Raw genomic sequence first — 21,343 nt, forward strand, 5'->3', positions numbered from 1 at the left:
TCCTCTGCTACATATGCAGCTGGAGCCATGGGTCCATCCATGTGCACTCTTTGGATAGTGGTTTAGTCCCTGGGAGCTCTGGTTAGTTAGTATTGTTGTTCTTATGGGGTTGCAAACCCCTTCAGCTCCTTCAGTCCTTTCTCTAACTACTCCATTCGGGACCCCATTCTCAGTTCAGTGGTTGGCTGTGAGTATCCACCTCTGTATTTGCCATGCTCTGGCAGAGCCTCTCAGGAGACAGCTATATCAGACTGCTGTCAGCATGCACTTCTTGGCCTCAGCAATATTGTCTGGGTTTGGTGGCTGTATATAGCCTGGAACTCCAGGTGGGGCAGTCTCTAAAAGGCCTTTGCTTCAGTCTCTTCTTCAAACTTTGTCTCCATATTTCTTCCTGCAAATGTTTTTGAAGGACTGAAGCATCTGCACTTTGGTCTTCCCTTTTCTTGAGCTTCATGTGGTTTGTGAATTGTATCTTGGGTAATCCGAGTTTTTGGGCTAATATCTACTTATCAATGAGTGCATAGCATGCTTTTGTGATTGGGTTACCTCACTCAGGATAATATTTTCTAGTTCTATCCAGTTGCCTAAGAATTTCATAAAGTCATTGTTTTTAATGGCTGAGTAGTACTCCATTGTGTAAATGTACCACATTTTCTGTATCCATTTCTCTGTTGAAGGACATCAGGGCTCTTTCCAGATTCTGGCTATTATAAATATGCTATGAACATAGTGGAACATGTGTCCTTGATATATGTTGGAGCATATTTTGGGTATATGCCCAGGAGTGGTATAGCTGGGTCCTCAGGTATATGTATGTTCTTAAGTATTGTTTATGATAGGAAATATGTAGAATAACCTATATGTCTAATAGTATAGAAATAATTTCTAATAAAAAATAAATACCACATTGGAAAACTAATGATGTAGATTGTTGTATAATGTTTTTCTCTGAGATTAAGACATTCTATCCCACAAGGAAGCTCCTATAGCAGGAAAGTAAACAACTCAAGAAAGCATCAGGAAGTCCCTGAAACTCAACAGATTCACTAGACTCCTCCTTGCAGAGTAAGCAATACAAGATGAGAGTCCTCAGATGAAGTAAAGCTGAGCAGCAAAGAAAATTTTAGATCAGAACAGCTATGTGGAAGAAACAGAAACCAGCTGAGCTGTTTGGAAGAGGTTTGGACTACAGTCACTTGGAAAGAGCACTTCTCAACCTGTTGAGCTGCTTGCAGGTTGCACAGGGTACTCCAGGTTCCCAGTTTTGTGAGCTGTCACCCATGATGGAGTGGGTTTTGGTGATGCAGCCATCTGCTCCTGTAAGTAACCCCAATAAAACTCACTGATGGTGTCTGTCCATTGGTCTGTTGTGGGATCTCTATCTGGGATGAGTAGACATGTATATGTATATTCTTCCCAGGAAAAGTTCTGTCACATGATGGCTGCACATGTTTTAAATTGATGCTGTTGAATTCTACTGTGAACATAATACGTGCAAAATGTGTCAAAAATGTGAAGTTACAGATTTTTAAGGTCTTAAAGTATATCCAACTGGGAACACATTTCTCCACTTAGGCACTTCTGCACCATGGCAGCACGGTACTGGCTTACAGGTGGATAGACAGAAAAGTGGGATAGAAAGGAGAGACAGAGGAAACATATAACTCCATGGCCAAGTGATGTCAACAAGTATACCAAGATCATAGGAAAAGAAACATCTTTTCAATATGCTGTGCTAAGTAACCAGACATCATTTAAAAGACTGAAGGTAAATTCTTAACTTTGAGGCACATAAAAGGAAAGAAAGAAGGAAATATACCTAGCTAACTCTAAATCAAGAACTAAAATTGCGACTTGAAATTCTTAAAAGGAAACACTTGGATGTGAATCATTATAATTTCAAATTAGGCAGTATGATGTCGAAACACAAATGACCTGAGAAAACAGGTGATTTAGATGTCACCAGAATAAAAAAATAAAAATAAAATAAAAAGGAACCAAAGGAGACTGTTAGGATAGTGAAAAGCCTAGTCACAGATTGGGATCAAATATTTGAACGAACCTAATATCTAGAATATAGAACTCTTTCAACCCAATACAAACAGTGCTAACTAAGGAGCAAATGTGTTGAAGAGGCAAATGTCTCCGAAGAAAGTTCACAAATGGTTGATGAATGTGCTCACAAAGCAGAGACACCGCTGTGCTGGATGATGTTCACTTCATCAGGAGTGCTGCAAACAAACAAAACTCGAGGGCTGGCGAGATGACTCAGCAGCTAAGTTTTTGTTTGTAGTTGAACTTGATGAACCGAGTCTAAGGTTCCAGGGGGTGAATGGGGAGAACTGGTCTCAAGTTGTCCCTTGGCTTCTGTGGGTAAAGACACTTGCAGTGTTAGCCTGGTGAAGTGAGTTCAAGTCTGGGATCTCTGTAAAGGACACTGAGATGGTGAGAACTGAGTCTACAAAGCTGTAGATGCGCCCACACGTATGCAGAATGCACTTTTACACAACAATAATGAATAAGTACCAGATAAAAATTTAAAAATACTGGCATATGTAAAGAAATTATAATCTTCATACATAGGAACATAAAATAGTACAGTTATTGTTTAATACAATTTATATAACTTGGAAATTTCATTACTTAGGGCATATCCCAAAATTGAAAACTCTTTCTATGCAAAAATATGTATGTCAATGTTCACAGTACATTGTAATTACCAAAAAGTGATTAATAGATAAACAAAATGCATATATCCGCACAATTCAGCCATAAAAATAAATGAAGTAGATCCAAGCTACAGTATTGTCTTAGTCAGGGTTTCCATTCCTGCACAAACATCATGACCAAGAAGCAGGTTGGGGAGGAAAGGGTTTATTCAGCTTACACTTCCATATCACTGTTCATCACCAGAGGAAGTCAGGACTGAAACTCAAGCAGGTCAGGAAGCAGGAGCTGATACAGAGGCCATGGAGGGATATCACTTGCTGGCTTGCTTTCCATGGCTTGCTCAGTCTGCTTTCTTAGTAGAACCCAGCTCTACCAGCCCAGGGATGGCACCACCCACAATGGGCTTGGCCCTCCCCACTTGATCATTAGTTGAGAAAATGTCTTACAGCTGGATCTCATGGGGGCATTTTCTCAATGAGGCTCCTTTCTCTGTGAAAACTCCAGCTTGTGTCAAGTTGACATAAAACCAGCCAGTACAGGTATGAAGAAACATTGAAAACACTAATTATGCTAAGTGAAAAACGTCAGCCAAGGGATCGAGCAACATATGATTCTATTTGTAGTAAAGTCCAAGTTAGTAAGATCTGTAGAGAGAGAAACTAGATTGGCCATTGCTTTGGGCTTCAAGGAAAGGCAGATAATGGGGAGGGACTGACTGCTACTGGGTACAGGGTTTCTTTTTGGTGTGATGGAGAATATTATCACTTTGGCTATTTTCCTGCATCATATCTATTATCATCACAGTGGCTGGGCAATTATTATGCTTTATGACTACACTGAGGGGCACTGGGCCGTACACTTTCAAATGATGAATTTGTGTTACATAAATGGTGTATCAACCAAAAAATTCAGAAAACACTATTCCAGATGTACACGTCTGTATATCGGCTTTTCTCTTTGCAGGGACGAAAGCAGGTGAGGGAAGGAAGGGTTTATTTTTGGCTTCTGGTTATAGGGTATACGTGGTGGGGAAGGTATGGTAGCAGAAACTCGACCCCTAACCAGCAGAAAGTAGTCTAATAATGCTGGTCCCTTTCCCACCCCTGACATTATTTAGGGATCTCTTTCCTTTCCTCTCCCCCTTTCCCTCCTATTTAACCTTAGGGGGTTGAAAGGGAGGAAGAAAAGGGGTGGAGAAGGGCTGAAGAAAGAAGAACAAAGTAGCCAAAGTCCAGTTACAACCATGTGTGTCTGTGCCTATCTACTGAAGGAAAATGCCATGCTATTTGAGTTAGGCAGAAGTATAGGTCAGCCACATGGGCGATGAACAGCCACATGGTGGGGAGGAGAGGAAGCGCAAAGTACCAGGAAAAACATACTTAGGCTTTGGCCAGCATCTGAAAGACACAGAAAAAAATGTTGCAGACTGACTGGCTGGCATCTCTGGTCATGTGTGAGCACATGGCATCCCAGTATTCTCTCTAATGTCATTACAATGCAGTCTAACAGAGAGTGAACATTTCTGAGTCTTGATATCATCTAAGAATATCTTTGTTTTTAAAACTGTAAATAATTTTCTTTTGTTATGGTGTAATTGTTACTAAAATAATGATGGTCATTTTGGGGGAAAGCTCTTATTTCCCGGGGTGTTCTCCTTTGGGGGAAGTCTCTCCCAATAGCTTTCTGCAGTGGAGGTAGCTAAGACAAGGTACCGAGGTGTGGGGACTTGCTAGTGATTCCTCAGTGGGGCTGGGTCAGAGCCTGCGTTTGAGGCTCATGAATGAAGTATTGTGGGGAACCGATGCCAACATGCTCCAACAGCACACTTCCCTTGTTGGTGCTGCTTCTGTTGAAACCCTGCAGGGCAGGGCTGCCCTTGGCCAAAAGGCATGCTCTTTCCTTCCAGTTTCCCTGCTCCACAGAGCACTAGGTGACTTTGGTCCTCTTTCTGGCTTTGGCTGAAGAAGAAATTCTCCTATGGGGTGGGTGTGTGTGGTGGTAGGTTCTCATGCACACTGACCTCTAGAGGGTCTTTCTCTGGTGTTCTGGACATGCCAAGGTGCACTGGAATCCTGTGATGAAAATAGCTTCCACAGTCAAGCCAGCACATGTGATGCTTACTGTTGTATAACTGTGGTTTATCCGAGCCAACTTCTCATCCCCTTTCTCCTTTTTTTTTTTTTGAAATACATATTTTATAAGATACATAGATGTGAATTTTGTTTTTAAATCCATTCTGTGATTCTGCTTTTTTTTAAAGTAAGGGAATTTAGTCCATTTATATGTAATCTTAAAATTGTTGTAATTGTGTTATCTGATATTTTCTCAGTTCATAAAATTCTTGGCTTTCTTCTGAACTTAATATGAGGTTTCTAATAGATGCCATTTTTGAGACTCATTTAGAGATCAGATGTAATGTTTCTGAACCTAACTTCCTGGAGCTTTACTCAGTGTCTTCAATTATCTGAACTGAAACATCCCTTGTTCATTTTTCATACACATTTTAGCTCAAGTTTTTGAAGACTTACTTCTACAAATCCTCCTTAATCAGACAGACTATCTTGATTTGCTATAAAAATTTTTCCCAGTAAAAAATTAAATTATATTTGTGTGTGTGTTGCACATGCATGTGTGTCATAGGATAACTTGTAGTAAGTGGTTCTTTCCACCATGTGGGTCCTGATAATCAAACTCAGGTTGTCAGGCTTGGTGGAAAGTGCTTTAACCAATCCAGCCATCTTGTGCCCCCTCCCAAGTAAGATTTAAGATTCAGTCATTATGTTTGTATCATGCCTGAAAGTTATTGTGAAGGTTTGAAAATACTTGTCCCAGGGAGTGGCACTATTAGAAGGTGTGGCCTTGTTGGAGGAAGTGTGTCACTGTGGTGGTGGGTCTGAAGATCTTTCTTCTAGCTGCCTGAGGATGCCCAGTCTGTTCCTGGCTTTCTGCCTATGAAGTTTAAAACTTTCAGCTCCTCCTGCACCATGCCTGCCTGGATGCTGCCATGCTTCCACCTTGATGATAATGGTCTGAACCCCAATTAAATATTATCATTTATAAGACTTGCCTTGGTCATGGTGTCTGTTCACAGCAGTAAAACCCTGAGACAATAATGTTCCTACTCTTTACACTAAGATATGTATATCTGTGGAGATGTCAGGCTATTCTGGATGAAGTTATCATTTTTTCTCCTACCTCTGCTCATCCCATATCCCTCTACCCTAAGAACATACACACACCCTCATCCTTAAGCCATTATAGTCCTGAGTTGTGATAATGCTAATGGATGTGTTTGATTTCCCGACTCAGATGACTGGGCCCCTAATCCAATTCAAAGTTTAACTTCAGACAATCAGGTGTTTTTTTGTGTAAAATTTTAGAATGAAGAGGCAGTATTGTTGAATGGAAAGGGAAACTATATTTATATTTTCCCTCTTTGCCACTCCTATGCCTGCTGGTACACATGAACCCACCACCCCGCAAGGCTTCCTCTGTATGTGATCACAAAACAGCTGGGGTTCCATTTGTTAGAAGTGCTAAAAAAGGGTTGACAGGCTATGTGGCCTGCTACAGAAATGTGAATGTTGTGGTTGGAACCACCATCCTTCTGACACTGCCATTCTATACTCTTGAGAGTGGCTACCATTTAGGATAACTTTTTATTGAATGATAACAGTATATTCACTATGTGTCAGGGACCATTATAAATGGTTTATATTTGCCAGGTCATTTAAATATTTTATAATAACATCATAGTTGCTATACATAGTACTACAATCATTCACGTTTGATAGCAGTGGTTTTCAACTTTCCTAATGCTGAGACCCTTTAATATAGCTCCTCGTGTTGTGTTGACCCTCAACCATAAAAGTAGTTTTGTTGCTACACCGTAACTGTAATTTTGCTACTGTTATGAATTATGATGTAAATATTTCATATGAAATCTCCAAAGGTTGAGCACCACTGTTCTAGAGGGAAGGAAAACATTGAGTAACTAGTTCAAGACTACACAGCGAGTAAGTGGCTCCCAGTGAGCAACTAGAGGAGCTGGATTTAATCCAGCAGTTTGGCTCCCCCTGCTGTAAGGGCTGTGACATGTTGCTGTGCCATTGACTCTGTAGTCCAAGAGGTCCCCTTTTATCAAATGATCCCAGCTGGAGCTAGGATCTGGCAGTGGCTAAGTATTGAAGAAACGTGAAGTCTTGTCTGATGATGTAATTTCCCTACAGTGAAGTCCCTACTAGCAGTCTGGATTTTGTGAGTTTTACGTCATTTTTCTCTCCTTTAGGTGTAACAGTAGCAGGTGTCCCTTGGAGCTGATGGGACATGTCCATGATTGAAAGAGACCATTCAGAATCTAAAGAGATGTGTAAGACAGAGACAGGAGAAAGATAAAACACAATGCTGAGTGAGAGAGGAGAAAAACAAAAAATTGAGACTAGTTTTCACTGTGTAGCCCAGGCTGGGCTCAAAACCCCATATTTAAAGTATAGTACATGGAATAAGAAGAAAGTGGAGCAGTAAGAAGCACTAAAAAGCTGAGAGTATATTTGTCATCTTAGTGTCCCTATGGTGAGATGGGAACATCCTCCAGCTTCCAGGCCAGCTAAGCTAGAGCATGAAGCATCACTTAGAAATAAGAGAGACTCTTGTCTCAACAAGGTGGAGGGAAAGAACCAGCTCCTGAAATTTTCCTCTTACACACACACACACACACACACACACACACACACACACAGAGAGAGAGAGAGAGAGAGAGAGAGAGAGAGAAAGACAGAGACAGAGACAGAGAGACAGAGAGATAACACACAATTTGAAAACGATAAGTTGACAGTTAAAATAATTAGAAAGAAAGAAATCATATTTACTTTTTTCATTTTCTTTTCCCCTTACGGGTATGGGTATTTTGCCTGCGTGTATGTCAGCACTGTGTGCATGCAGTAACCACTGAAGTCAGAAGAGGGCATCAGATTCACATGGGTCTAGAGCTACAGAGGGTTGCAAACCAGCTGATGAGTGCTGAGAACTTGGGTCCTTTGGAAGAGTAGCCAGTATTCTTAACTGCTGAGCCATTTCTCTAGCAAGATCAAAAATGTAACGAGACCTATAAGGTAAAAAGAGAACAGTAAAATAATAAGTAAGATCCAAGAATTAAAAAAAAATGTTCTCGTAGGATTCATATTCTAAAAGGAAAAGAAAAATTAATTACTAGAAAGAAAAAAAACCAAACCCTTATATAAAGTAAAACAAGAACAAAACCAGAATACAGAGCATAGCTTCTAGTTGGAATAGTGGTCTGGGTGGGTGTAGGTGCTTTGGGGAGGAGGCTGGACCAGGTAGTGAGATGTTGAGACATCCTTCTTGCTCACTCACAGCATGCTGGCCCATGCACTTAGGCCACCTATATAGTCTTTATGGTCAGAAGTCTCCCCATATCCCTCCAGGCCAGCAAGCACCAGTTCACTTTGCTTCTTGGAATGCTTTCAGTTCTCACCCTATTTCTACTCCTTTCATGATCCTTTACTTCCTGTGACGAGATCAGCACACACAGCAGTTAGATCATGCTGCTGAATGAACTGATCCTGCCTTATCTCTCTGAAGTTCCTGTGGTGTTTGGTTTGGTCACTGCACTCTTTCACACACTCCCACAAATGTGTATGTACACCCTGCCTCTGTTGCCTGGGTTTGTCTTTGTGGTTGCAACACTTTTTAAAAATTGATTCCAGGTTGCTTAGTAACTGCTCTCTTCCCTGTCTCTGATGCCAATGGAATTGGAGTGGGATGAAAAAGACAACTTCCAGGACCAGCTGATGGCAGAATGTGTAAAGAAGTGGTGACAGAGAATGTGCTGTCAGGGATGACTCCTTCGTGCCAGCCATTGTGACTGAGTGGGTATTAACACAGAATCCTGGGCAGGTGGTTAGGAATCAAGATTGATTAACCCTGGAAAGCTCTGGGACAATAGTTGCTCTTTATAAGTCCTTAATTCACCAGTGAAGTGGGGTTTAATTACAAGGTCACAGATTGCAGGTTTATGCCCTTCCAAATTCATAGTCTAAAAACAGGTTCCAGGGTAACAGGAGGTGGGGCTTTAGAAGGTGGCTTTGACACAAGGGTGAAGCCATCAAGAATGGAATTGATATTTTTATGAGAATCTAGAAAGCCAGCTAGTTATTTTCCTGTCTGATCAGGACAAGAAACAGGAAGTTGGTCCTGACCAGACAATCTGCTAGCACTTTGATCTTAGAGTTCACAACTTCAGGAGTTATGCAAATTTCTGTTGTCTAAGGTTCCCAGAGTATGGTACTTTGTTACAAAAGACAAGACTAAGATGTAGACACAATGCCTCCTAAAATCAGATTGGTGTGCTTCTTGAGGCTGTAGGCATTTTTCATATCCCAGCAGGGCATGGAAACTGTGGTCCTACCCATGTGCTGCATCTTTGGAGACATTTCTCAAAGCATTTTGTTTCTTTAATGGACTACCAGTCACCCGGAGACCAAACATAGATGAGGCTTACCATGTTGAAGTGCAGAGCACTTTCTGTCTTGTGGGGTTACAACAAGTGGATTTCTTATCAGTCAGGAAGTGGGTCCACATCAGACACTGAACTAGGTCTGTGACTTAATTTTGGGTTTCCCAGACTGCTCATAGTCTGTGCAGTCTCTGGTATTTTGCTACTGGTGTAAGAATGGATTGAGACGGCCCTCTTGACTATATGGTTCCCATATTCTTCAGACACACAGATATTTTTCTTGATTTACTTTCATAGCTAGTTAAACCAATCATGAAAAGATTCACAGTTTTCCAGGGGAAATCACTATTTCTAAGTCATTTGGAAGAGCTTAAGGACACACTCATTCTATGGGGATAATACATGGACCAGAGATAGGCATGTGATGTGGAGCAAGGCTCTTAGCCCAGATCTACTACAAAGTGTGCTGTAGTCTTCCTTCAGCTCACACGAGGAAGACAAGAACACTAAGAAGTTATGGTAGTATGTCCGCTCAGCCTTCCCTCCAGTTAGCACACCTTTTGCCAGATCTTCAGTCAAAATTCGGTCTTGGACACTAATAATCTTGACTCTCCTTCCTTTGTCCTTGTCCTTGTTTATTGTTTGTTTTCTTAGCTCACCTCTCATTTCTGTCCTCCACTCCCACCCCAGTTTTTTTTTTCAATCCCTTGTTCTCTGTCTCTTTTGGCTTTCCCCATTCCTGTCTCCACTGGCCTGCTTCCTAGTCACAGAATCCCTGAGCCTCTGCCATTTATTCTCTGCAGTTGGAATAGGAAAGTTTTGCTTACATGGAAGTTTGGCTGAGGTTCTGGAAGGATCTGAGGAGGAGCAAGAAAAAGTAAAGTAAAATAAAATAAAGAATCCTCAGGTTCATTCCTTAAGCAAACATGGAAGTTATACCAAGGCGGGGCTTCTTAAAGCAGTAAGAAATCCAGACATTTTCCATATCTTATTATTTTTTTGAATCAATATGGAGAAAAATGCATTGGCCTCCTTCACCAGAAGTGGACCCCATTCCCTATTTTGACAGTGTAGTATTGAATTTTGATTATTCTATTGGCATCACTGGACAAATGGTCTCCACAACATTTGGCAGCCCCTCACTGACGTTTTTTCCCTTTTCATAATTCCTTGGATGCCCTTTGGGTTTCCTTCTCTATGGTTCAAAGAGTCCTCATGTTTTCAATTCTTGACCCACTTGCCTGTCGGGGCCATTCTGCCTTCCTGCAGGCTTAACACCACATTGCAGGTAGTCCAGGGCTTGACACACTTTCCCCTCCCTTTCCACTTGGTTGAGGTGTCCATGCTCTTCCCTTCTCTTGCCTAGGCAAGCCTAAGCTTACAGCTTCCTTCACTCATCTGAAATAGTCGGACACTGTCACTTCTTTGGTTACCAGCTTGCACGTGCCAACAATGTACCCCTCCCTGTACAGGTGTCCAGTGAAGAAGTAATGGGTCAATGCGCGGGTGAATAAAACTTGGTATCAAGGAAGGTGCTGGCGGTATTCCACCAGCGAGGACAGGAAGATGTCCAAAAGTCTGGTGACACCAGCAACATGACACCGGCTGGCTGTTGGGTTTAGGATCAAGAGAGCGCCAGAGGGACCCCAGGCAGAAAGACTGCCGTCGCCTACCCGGGAGCCGCCCACGCGGGATGAGCTTTGCACCGCCCCTCATTCAATCCCGTGGTCCTGCAGCGACCACTGCCTTCACCGCTTACTAGCCCCGCGCTTTGCTCTTGGCCCCACCCGGCCACCGTCGCTCTCCGAACGCTCGCTCGTGACCCGGAAGCGCATTCTCCCTAGCAACTGCGGGTCTGCGGCGGCGCCGGCCTCCGGGGAGCGACGGTGAGGCTCCTGCCCCCTCCCCCTGCGCACGCCCGGGCCTCCCGGCCTGGCTTTCCCTCGGCGCCGGACCGTGCGTCCTCGCCTCACGGGGCGCCAGGCCCCAGCGCCTCTGGTCGCTTTCCGTCGACCCCGGTCGGGCCTCAGGCCCCTCACGCCCTTCGGGCCCTTCCTTTTTGTAGTGCAGTTCTGTGCGAGATGAGGGAGACGGGATCGGAGCCGTTGTCTGGGAAGACGCGGCTTCCCGAGGCTTGGGTCACCTGGGGATGTGTTCTCCGGTGTCCTGATGGAGGCTGACAGGCTTGCGGCGCCTCGGGAGTGATGAGCGGCTGCACTTGCTGATTGCCCCAGCTTTCCAAAGAGATACACTTTATCCGGCCTCTGGGGCCTAGAGACTGGTTCACTTGTCCACTTTGATGTGGACAGTATATTGTATTGTACCGAAGGAACGTCCTGGGACCTGACTAACCTTGGGAGAGATTTCAAGTACAATTCACTCAGTTAAATTGGGGAAGGTGTAAATATATATTTGATTTACATTTCAAAAGATAACAGTGGCACCGAAAACCTCCTTTGAGTTTGGACAAGAGGCACTAAGAAGACCGTAGGCATTGTTGTATTTAATAGAATGATAGAGTAAAAACAGAGGTGCGAACACTTTGCAGAATTATTTAGCAATAAAATGCAGGCGCTTTTTAAGACCCACCATTGAAAATTGTATCATTTAATTTCAGCACTAAGCGCCTGTAGTGTTTGTTGATGCACTTGAAATAAGTTTTAGAAGACATACAGGGTGGTACGCATTGCACCATTGGGAAAACAGGAGATGACATTTGGTTAAATGTAGTTCAGTGCTGTGTAGTAGGTTATGGGGTGGAGAAATAAATGTAGGCTGGTACTTTCAGAAAGATATTTAAGGAGGAAATAATAGTTGATTTGCTCCAAAGGATGGATACACTATGTATTAGAGGGGAGTGAGTGAACTAAATAATTTTTTATGTTATTTAAAGTTTGGGAAACACTTCCACGTGGTGTCCTTTAGTTCTTTCTTATTTAAAAATTTAAAGTCACTCTGATCCTGATCCATTTCTTAAAAAACACACCATGATCTTACCCCTTCAAGATTTTTTTTTTGCTTCTTACTACTTGTATGTAAAACACAACAGCTTAAGCATGGTTACTGTTTAATATGTAAGACCTAAGAGTCTTGTGAAAATTTTGCTCTTTGACTGGTATTCTTGAGTATCATAGGAGGCACTGTGTCAGGAGACAGCAGAAACAATGGTTACTTAGCTGCCAATTGCTGTTTAATCTGTGGTGTGCCCCCTCTCCCTGTTTGTATGTGTGTGTCTGTCTGTCTGTCTGTAGCTTATCGGTCTTTGATGCTCTACACTTGACCTAAGCTGTAGGAAGACCTTAGCATTCCTCCAACAGGCACTTGGCTGTGGAGTTGAGAATGAATGCAGATGTGGCTTGTCTTCAGCAGGTGGTATTAAGCTGCAGTTGTGATGTGTTAAGAGAAGTCACAAGTGAGACCTAGGAATGGAGGTATTGATGCATAGGAAAGGAAGTGCTTCAGTCTCACTGAAGATCACAGGGCAGAGACCCTATGCTGGAAGAGTGGTACAGCGTTAGAGAGGGAGCTGGAGGCATGTGGAACAATCTGGAAGGACAGAGGGCCGGAGCAGTGGCCTGGGGCCAGATTGTGCTGGACCTTGTAGGCAAGCTGAATTTTTCTTTGTACTTTGAATAAAGAGAAGCCTCTATGGAAGGTTTTACTTAGGGACATAGGCTGTGTGTCGGGTGGGGATGACACAATATGTTTGTGTCTGAATAGTATGCTTTGTGTTTTACCAGCAGTTAGCATTTGTATTGTTTTCTCATTCCTCCTTCTTCAGCTTGCTCCCTATATTTTATTTCGTAAATTTTAATAAAAAATATAAATTTACATCTGTGTGTGTGTAGGTTGTCTATGGGTAGCTTGTGGGAGTCTCTCCTGCTACAAAGTGGGTCCCTGGGGATTGCGCTCAGGTGGCCAGGCTTTGTCACAAGTGTATTTACTTCCTGACCATCTCATTGCTCCCCTCTCATGCTTTATTATAGTTTAAGAAGGCCCCAGGACTCACTTGCAAGATGTGCTTATTTTTCTTTCATTTGGGAATTGGGGCTGTAAGAGATGGCTCAGCTCTTAAAGGGTAGACTCCTAACCAAAAATATAAAATAGGCCATTGTGGTTAGTTGATTAGTAGTAATTTTAATCAGTATTACTGCTTGGTGACTAGTTTTTGTGTCTTTTTTACTCTTTGTTTTTTTAAAGTTGTAGTAAAACACATAATATAAGACTTACTGTTAGTCTGGGAATTAGCTTAGTTGGTGGAGTGTTTGCAGCACACGGGACCTGAGCTCCATATCCCAAGCATCCATGTAAAACACAGACCTGGTGCCATGTGCATAGGAGACAGAAGGATCCTTGTAGTTGGCTGTAATTTGTGAACCTCTGGTCCTAATGAGAGACTAGCTCAGAACAACACAACACAACACAACACAACACAACACAACCTCCAGCTCTCCAAAGTGAGAACAAAGGTAGGCAACTTCTGAGGACTAGCACCTAAGTTGACTTCCTGGCTTTCAGGTGCATGCGCCCATCCACATACTGATCACTGTCAAGTGTTTAGTGCAGTGGGGGTAACTTTTGAATGAAGTATAGCATATTTCTAGAGAAATCTGTTCTCTTGCCTGCTGTTGGCAGCCACCATCCTGCTCTCTGCTGTCATAATTTTGGTCCCTTGTGTGTTTTAAGTGAGTGGACTTGTGCACTGTCCGTGTGTCTGTCCTCCATCACTCAGCTCAGAGCCGTCAGACGTTCCTAGGTCCTCAGCTGGTCTCTGGGCTTACTTCACAGTTGGGGCAAAAGAGCTTGTGTTTTTTTAAATCTTCTTTTTGGTTTGCCAGTAATGTAGGGAGCTCTGATGAATTGGGAAATGGTTCCTTTCTTTCAGTTTTCTGCTACACTTTGTGTACACTTGGTATTTTTCCCCTTACCTGTTATCAGTATTTGTTAGTGTTTCTCTCTGGTTTGGAGAGCCCTTGTGGGAAGGCGATTGTTGTTGTTGTTGTTGTTGTTTTGACTAAAATCTGGCTTCTTTAATGAAAAGTATTTATGATACCTGTTTCTTTTTGAGTGAACTTTGGTTGTGCCTTTTATTGACCTTATTGATCATCCGTGTTGTGGAGTTTACTCGTACGCTGATTGGTGTTCTTGAACACCTTATTCTGTGTTTTCCGCCTCAGTGTACTTTCCATTATTTGTAGGCATCTTTAAGAAGATTACCTCCCCCCATTTTCAGGTAAGCATATACACTTGTGTGTGTGTGTGTGTGTGTGTGTGTGTGTGTATGAATATTTGTGGACTTGTGTTTTGGTGAGGCCAGCAGTTGGATATGGGGAGTCATCCTGTATAGATTTTCTGCCTTATTATTGAGGTGAAGTTCTCTCATTCAAATCCAGAGGTCACTGATAGGACTAGTCTGGCTTGTTGTGGGAATCCCTTGTTTCTTCCGTCAAAGTTTGAAATACTGGTAATCTGCCACACTCACACAGCATTTATATAGATTCTTGGAATCTGAACCTATGTCCCCAGGCTTGCTTGTAAGGCAAGGGTTTTAACCACAGAACCATCTTTTTAGCCCAGAATGAGGTGTATGTATGTATGTGTGTGTGTGTGTGTGTGTGTGTGTGTGTGTGTGTGTATGTATGTATGTATGAATGAATGAATGAATGTATGTTGCAGGACAGCCAGGGCTCTATTATACAGAGAAGCCCTGACTCAACAATCCCCTCCCCTTCCTCCAAAAAGTCAATGATCAACCTCTTATGGTTCCACACGCATTGAGTGAATTTTCTCTTCATTCCTCTGCTTATGTTTATATTTGCATCTGTTATGATTTTATTTATGCTTTAAGAACTTTCTTTAAAGTTTCTCTTAATGGGAACTTGTTGGTGACTGTGTTAGCTTTTTTATGTCTGAAAAAGTATTTTATTTGGTTTAGAAAAACACTTGTTAAGCAATGAATTTTAGATCCCCCCCCATCACTTAAAAGCTGAATTAATTGTTTTTTGTTTCACTTGTTTCTGATAAGAATGAAGCCAATATCGTTTTGTTTCCTGGTACATAATGTGAGTATTTTCTGTGGCTGCTTTAAAGATATTCTCTTTAAACTGGTTTAACCAAATTGATTGTGGTATGTGTTAGTGTTGTTTTCTTTATGTTCCTTGTATTTGGTGTCATTGAACTTCTTTATTTATGATTTAATAGTTTTCATCAATTTTGTTAAGCATTTGACTATCATTTTTTTTCCTAATTTTGTTCCTATTCCTCTCGTAGATTTTGATTAAATGTATATTATATTGCCTGAGGTGGTTCTGCAGCTCACTGATGCTCTGTTAATTTCTTTCTTTGGATTTATGTTTTTGTCCATTGCTGTATCTTAGAGGTCACTAGCCTTTTCCTAGTGCAGTAGCTAATCCGTTACTAGTTCATTCATTCTGTTCTTCTAAGGTGTGTTATTAAAGACATGTTTGCCATATCTTTAAGCTCAGACATCATAGTTTTAAATTTTTGTGTAGGTGTGTATGTGGGTACATGTGCCCATGTGCCATAACATGTTTGTAGAGATCAGAGGACAACTTTATGGAATCCTTTCGCTTTCCATGTTTACATGGGGTCGTGGGATGGAGCTCAGGTTGTTAGGTGGATATGGCTGGCGACGGCTGCTGCCATCTCACAGACCCAAATGCCATAGTTTGTTTTTTTTTTTTTTTTTAAATCACTAGAGGTCTTATTTGGATCTTCTGAAGATTTTTCCTGGCTTTTCTTAATACAACTTTTCCTCTAGCTCATTAAGAGTATAGAGTGTAGTCCTAATAGCCACAGCTTTCATGTCTTTTGTTGTTTGTTATTTCAAGGCACTTCTACCTCCACTGTCTTTCTTTACATTCCCTCTCCTAAACCCACACCCCCACTAATTAAATAAAGAACTCACACTAGCTCATGATCTCCTTATTTTGTATATCCAGGAACTGAAGCTTAAGAAAGTTGGGACTTTGTTTTGGTTGAGATCAGATAGTTAATGGTTCAAATTTAAACTTAAGTTTTTTTTCTAACCGTATAATTTTATTCTAGCAAGACATACAAATATAGAAATAAAACAGGAGATGAGTAGGGAAGATTACCATAACAGAGCATACCATGCAGGGTCATGCTGTTCATAAAAGATTTCTAAAGATGCAAGAAGCATTTGGGAAGGGCTTTGGAAGTTAGGAAATTTTGTAGGCCTCTCATGTTAGGGAAGCATCTGAAGGGTGTGTGGTGTGTGGATGGGCAGGAGGGGGCAAGGAAAGTGTATTGCAGTGTTTGGGCTTGGAAGATGGAGCATGCATTTGCCTGACTTGGGTGTGACTATGAAAGCAGATGACAAAGGAGTTGGACTGAAGTGTTGTAGACGGTTTTTTTTTTTTTTTTTTTTTTTTTTTTTTTTTTTTTTTTGTCTAGCTTCAAAACAGTCTTTTGTCTGTCTTTAGCTACTGTATGAGTCTGATCCAGGGCAGGCATCTTTTAAAATTTGCCTTCATTACTTAGTACAGTCTTGTACATAATTAATTCACAGGTTATTGATTGATTGATAGAGTGTTTTCTTACTGTTACTTAGTTACTTTATTAGTGCTGTGATTGAATTGTTTATTGTATGAGAAGTCTTAAATCTTGTGTTCATAAAATTCCTTCCAAAGAAGTCAGCATACCTTATGCTGATTCATTTACTGATTATCTCAGCAGTTAATTTACTATACCCAAGAGTATCCCACTATCTTAGGAACTTGGATACAGCTTCAACTGTAGAATCATTGGGTAGCTGTTTCTGTTTCTGTTTTTCAAGAGTGGGCTTCTCTATGTAACCTAGGCTGCCCTAGAACTCACACTGTAGACCAGCCTGAGATCCGTCTGCTTCTGCCTCCTGAGTGCTGGGATTAAAGGTGTGTACCACCACTGCCTGGCCCTATTTTTTTCACTAACAATTAACAAAATTTATATGTGTGATTGTTTTCCTTGCATATATATCTATGTAACATGTATGTGCAGTCCCCTCAAGAAGCAAGAAGTGGGTATTAGATCCCTGGAATCCTAGCTACAGATAGATGTGAGCCCTCACTGGGTACTGGGAATTAAATGCATATCTTCTGGATCTTCCAGAAGATCTTGAAAAACAAGCCAAACAATTTAAGCTACATTTTAACTTTAGTGAGAAAGCTACTAAATTATACCATAAGTATTATTCTTACTGTTAATTTTATTTTATATGTATAAGTGTTTGCCTGAGTGTGTGTGTCTGTGCACCAGGTGTATACAGTGTCTGTGAGAGGCTTAAAGGCTGTCAGATCTTCTGTAACTGTGGGTGGTTGTGATCCACTGTATGGGTGTGGGGAATTGAACATAGGTCCTTCAGGAGAGCAGCCATTGGTCTTTGTTGCAAAGCCATCTCTTCATCTCCTCCATCATATCTTTTGAGACTGAGGTCTTTCACTGTTCTGATGGTCCTTTTATCTCTGTCACCCTCACTAGAGTTAAAAGGCGTGCATATGTGCCCAACCCTTTTTTGTTCCCCACATGGGTCTTAGGGATTGGAACTCAGGTCTTCTTGCTTGCATGACAAACACTTTACTGATAGAATATCTTCTCAGTCCCAAGTTTTTCATCATCTTCTCTGTGTTGGAATAGTTTAACAGAGCAGACAGGATATTTTACATTGCATGTGTTTAAGGTAGAATATGTATTCAATATTTACTATTTTAGTCTTTTGGCGTTAAGTCTATTGCTTTTCTTCCTGGTCACTATCAGGTTTGGTGGGAAGTAGGGAAGTAGCTTAAGGATGAAAATCATTTTCTCCACTTGTATAGCTGGTGATTGCTTAGAATCATGTAGTGGAAAATCCTTTATCTGCTGAGTCATAACCTTCAGCACACATTAAAAAATCTGCATTTGTTTGTCTATTGTCTGTGTAGGCATCTTTTATTAGTGACTTGGTAAGTTTATTTGAAACTAAAAAATAGTTCTTACTATATAGACTTTGGTCTGTTTTTAATAATGAGGCCCTGCTATGTGCTCTTTTTTTTTTTTTAAAAAAAAAACATTCTATGTATTTAGACTTTCTTGCCTTTTTTGGAAAAGTTGTTGAGAGAGAGGTTTTCACTGGGTCTCCTGAACCTGGCTACAGTGATACATTAATTTGCTGATCTAGCAGAATACAATATATCAAAGTATAATTGTCTCTCATGTTCTTTTCCATTTTAGATTAGTGTGTATGTGTATGTGCATGCACTTGTGCTTGCTCATGTTTATGTATGTTCACCACGTGCACACTTTATGTTCATGGAGGTCAGAAGAGGGTGATAGATCCTCTAGACCTGGCATTTTAGATGTGAGTTGTGAGCTGCTCTGTGGGTGCTGGAAACTGAACTCAGGTCCACTGCAATAGCAGCAAGTGTTTTTAACTACTGAGCTACCTCTCCAGCCTTTTGTTTCTGTAGCTTCAGAAGCCTGGAGGATTGTGTTGATGTTTTAAGTACCTTATATGGAACACTGTATTTGCATGTGACCTGTGCATATTCTCTTGAAATCACCTCTAGGTTAGTTATAATATCTAACAGAATTATTTTATTGCTTAGGGAATAATGACAAGGAAAAAGTGTATGCATAGTTAGCATTTTTTCTTGGTTCTTTTCCATCTGTATTGGTTGAATCCACCAAGGTAAAACCTGTGGATTTGGAGGGTTCAGTGTATCACTGAATGGCTTACACAATAGAAATGTACTGCTCAAAGGTCTGGAAGCCAGAAACCTGTCGTCCAGGTGTTGATTCCTGAAGGCTATGAAGAATCTGTTCCATCTCTCTCTCTCTCTGCTAGCTTCAGGAGGTTGCTGGCAATCTCTGGCATTCTTTGGCTTTTAGGCACATCATTTTGATGTTTGCCTTAATCTTCACATGATGTTATCTCTGGGAGTGTGTCTGTGTTCAAAAAAATTTTTATTATAAAGACAACAGTCACTAGGTATGCCCCTGCTCATATGATGTCATTTTAACTAATTACTTCTGCGGAAAACAAAGTTACATGCTGGGAAGCTTCAGGTTTAGAACTCCAACATATATTGTGTTAGTCAGCTGTCACTGTAACACAATATCTGAAATAGCTAACCTATTTTGGCTTATAGTTTTGGAGGTCCAATCTGTGATGAACTATAAGTCTGTTGCTTTGGGCCTGTGGTAAGATCACATCGTGGTGGGTTCATGGCAAACCTAAGTGGAGATGCTATGACTAAAGAACAAAGGAAAGAAGCAGAAAGAGGCCAGGATTCCATTACTCCCTTCAAGGGCTCGTCACCAATAATATAAAACTTTTTCCTAGGCCTCTCTTAAAGGTTCTGCCATTTCCTAATAACACAAGGCTCCTCAGGAGACATTCAAGGGTGCAGTCATAGCACTCTCCCTGCTCCTGCAGACATGGCAGCTCCTGGTGGGCCTAGGTGGTAGTGGTTTAGAAGCCACTATAGTTTGGAACTGGGGCTAATGTGAGAGACTCAAGACTAGGAATGGTTGGATCAAATGTGGTTCTGCTATGCACTGATTTCCATTGACTGAGAACCTGAAATTTGTCAGAGAAGCTTCACAAAGATTGATGTTTCTGAGGCCCAAGAAAGAATGCCCTGTTAAGAGTCTCCCAGAGTTGATGAAAGGAATCTAAGCTCCTGGAAAGGAATAGAGGTTCAGAGTTAAGGAAGAAACCATAGGTCCTCACTTCTGAGAACTGGCTTAAGCTTGTTCAAAGTACCATTGTCCTCAGGGATCTATATGTAATAATTCAAGTAACAGCAGATCCAAGTCATTAGTTTCACATTTGCACTGGAGCAGGTGTGGACTCTTACTCTGCCATCAATACATGATTTGTGCATGATTTAAATTGAATATAACGATAATTCTTTCAAATGCAAGTATGTGTGTGTTTGAATGTATCTCTCTCTCTCTCTCTCTCTCTCTCTCTCTCTCTCTCTCTCTCTGTGTGTGTGTGTGTGTGTATGCATGTACATGGTATCATACACAGGGAGGCCACCTGTCTCCTTTGAGATAGTCTCTTATTGGCCTGGAACTCACCAATTAAGCGACTCTGGCTGTTGAGGAAGTGTCAGGGATGGATCCTCTGTCTGTGCCTCTTGTGATGGGATTACAAGTGCCAGGTAATCTTGTAAACTTGTTCCTTGAGTTCTGGGTTGAGCTCAGCTCAGGTGCTTGTACTTGTAGGGTAAGTCCTTTACTGTTTGAGCCACCTCTTCTCCTGGCAAAGATAGTTTAAAGTGTGTAGATGGATGGGCCTAGCCACAGATACAGTCCCATTTAGCATAAAGGACTTGGTCATCTTTGGATTTTGGTATACATGAAGGTCTTGGAACCTCTTACAAGTAGGAAGACTGTGTTTATGGCCTTGAGAGACTGGGAACCATTTTGAATCTCTTAGAATCTTTAACTTGTAAAGTAAAAAAGAAGTAGAGCCTGAAAAATGGAAGTCAGTGAAGCTTATGTGGGAGGACTGGAGTTTGCTCTTTTGCTCAAGATAGGTGTTAACACTAGTGGAAACAGCATGTGAGTAGTGCAAGGAGAGACAGAAAATATGAATGGAGTTCTTTATAGAGTTTTCTAATTAACTGCTGTAAGTTTTGAATCAATTTCTAGAGTTTCATCACAAACATTTCTTCTGGGCTATAAGTAAAAAAACTTTTTATATATTGTATTGGGATACCACTGAACAACTGCAGTGTTTTTCTGGTGATTATGTTGGATTTTCTAGGTAGATTCATTTATAATAGATCATTCTAAAATACTGTTTATATCACTTTATAAAAAGCCTTATTTATTTAATGTGTGAGTACACTGTCACTGTCTTTAGACACACCAGAAGAGGGCATCAGATCTCATTACATATGGTTGTGAGCAACCATGTGGTTGCTGGGAATTGAACTCAGGAAGAGCAGCCAGTGCTCATAACCGCCGGGCCATCTCTCCAGCCCTTATCTCACCTTTTATGTAGCAATGGCTTCAGAATGGCACTGAACAACAAGCACCACATCTATTGGTAGCCTTTTCCTGTTAGGCTAATTGGAATGCCTTTAGTGCTTTCATTGTTTATTATATGTTCTGTTTATATTTTTTAACCTTTTTTTTTTTTTTTGGCTTTATGAGACAGGATCTCTCTGTGTAACCCTGGTTGTC

At 41.3% G+C, this 21,343-nt stretch overlaps 1 protein-coding gene across 2 annotated transcripts in view; it reads left to right on the forward strand.

Moving 5' to 3' along the window:
- The first annotated feature begins 10,989 nt into the window (after positions 1 to 10,989).
- The window catches only part of DIS3L2 (DIS3 like 3'-5' exoribonuclease 2), a 311,663-nt gene continuing 301,309 nt past the window's right edge, over positions 10,990 to 21,343 (forward strand). For both annotated transcript variants that reach the window (XM_080933037.1, XM_080933039.1), the window contains exon 1: positions 10,990 to 11,031. The gene's annotated coding sequence lies outside the window, so the exon portion shown is untranslated. The remainder of the gene's footprint in view (positions 11,032 to 21,343) is intronic.

Source organism: Micromys minutus, assembly GCF_963924665.1.
Source record: "Micromys minutus genome assembly, chromosome: 19".
NCBI classification, from domain to species: Eukaryota; Metazoa; Chordata; class Mammalia; order Rodentia; family Muridae; genus Micromys; species Micromys minutus.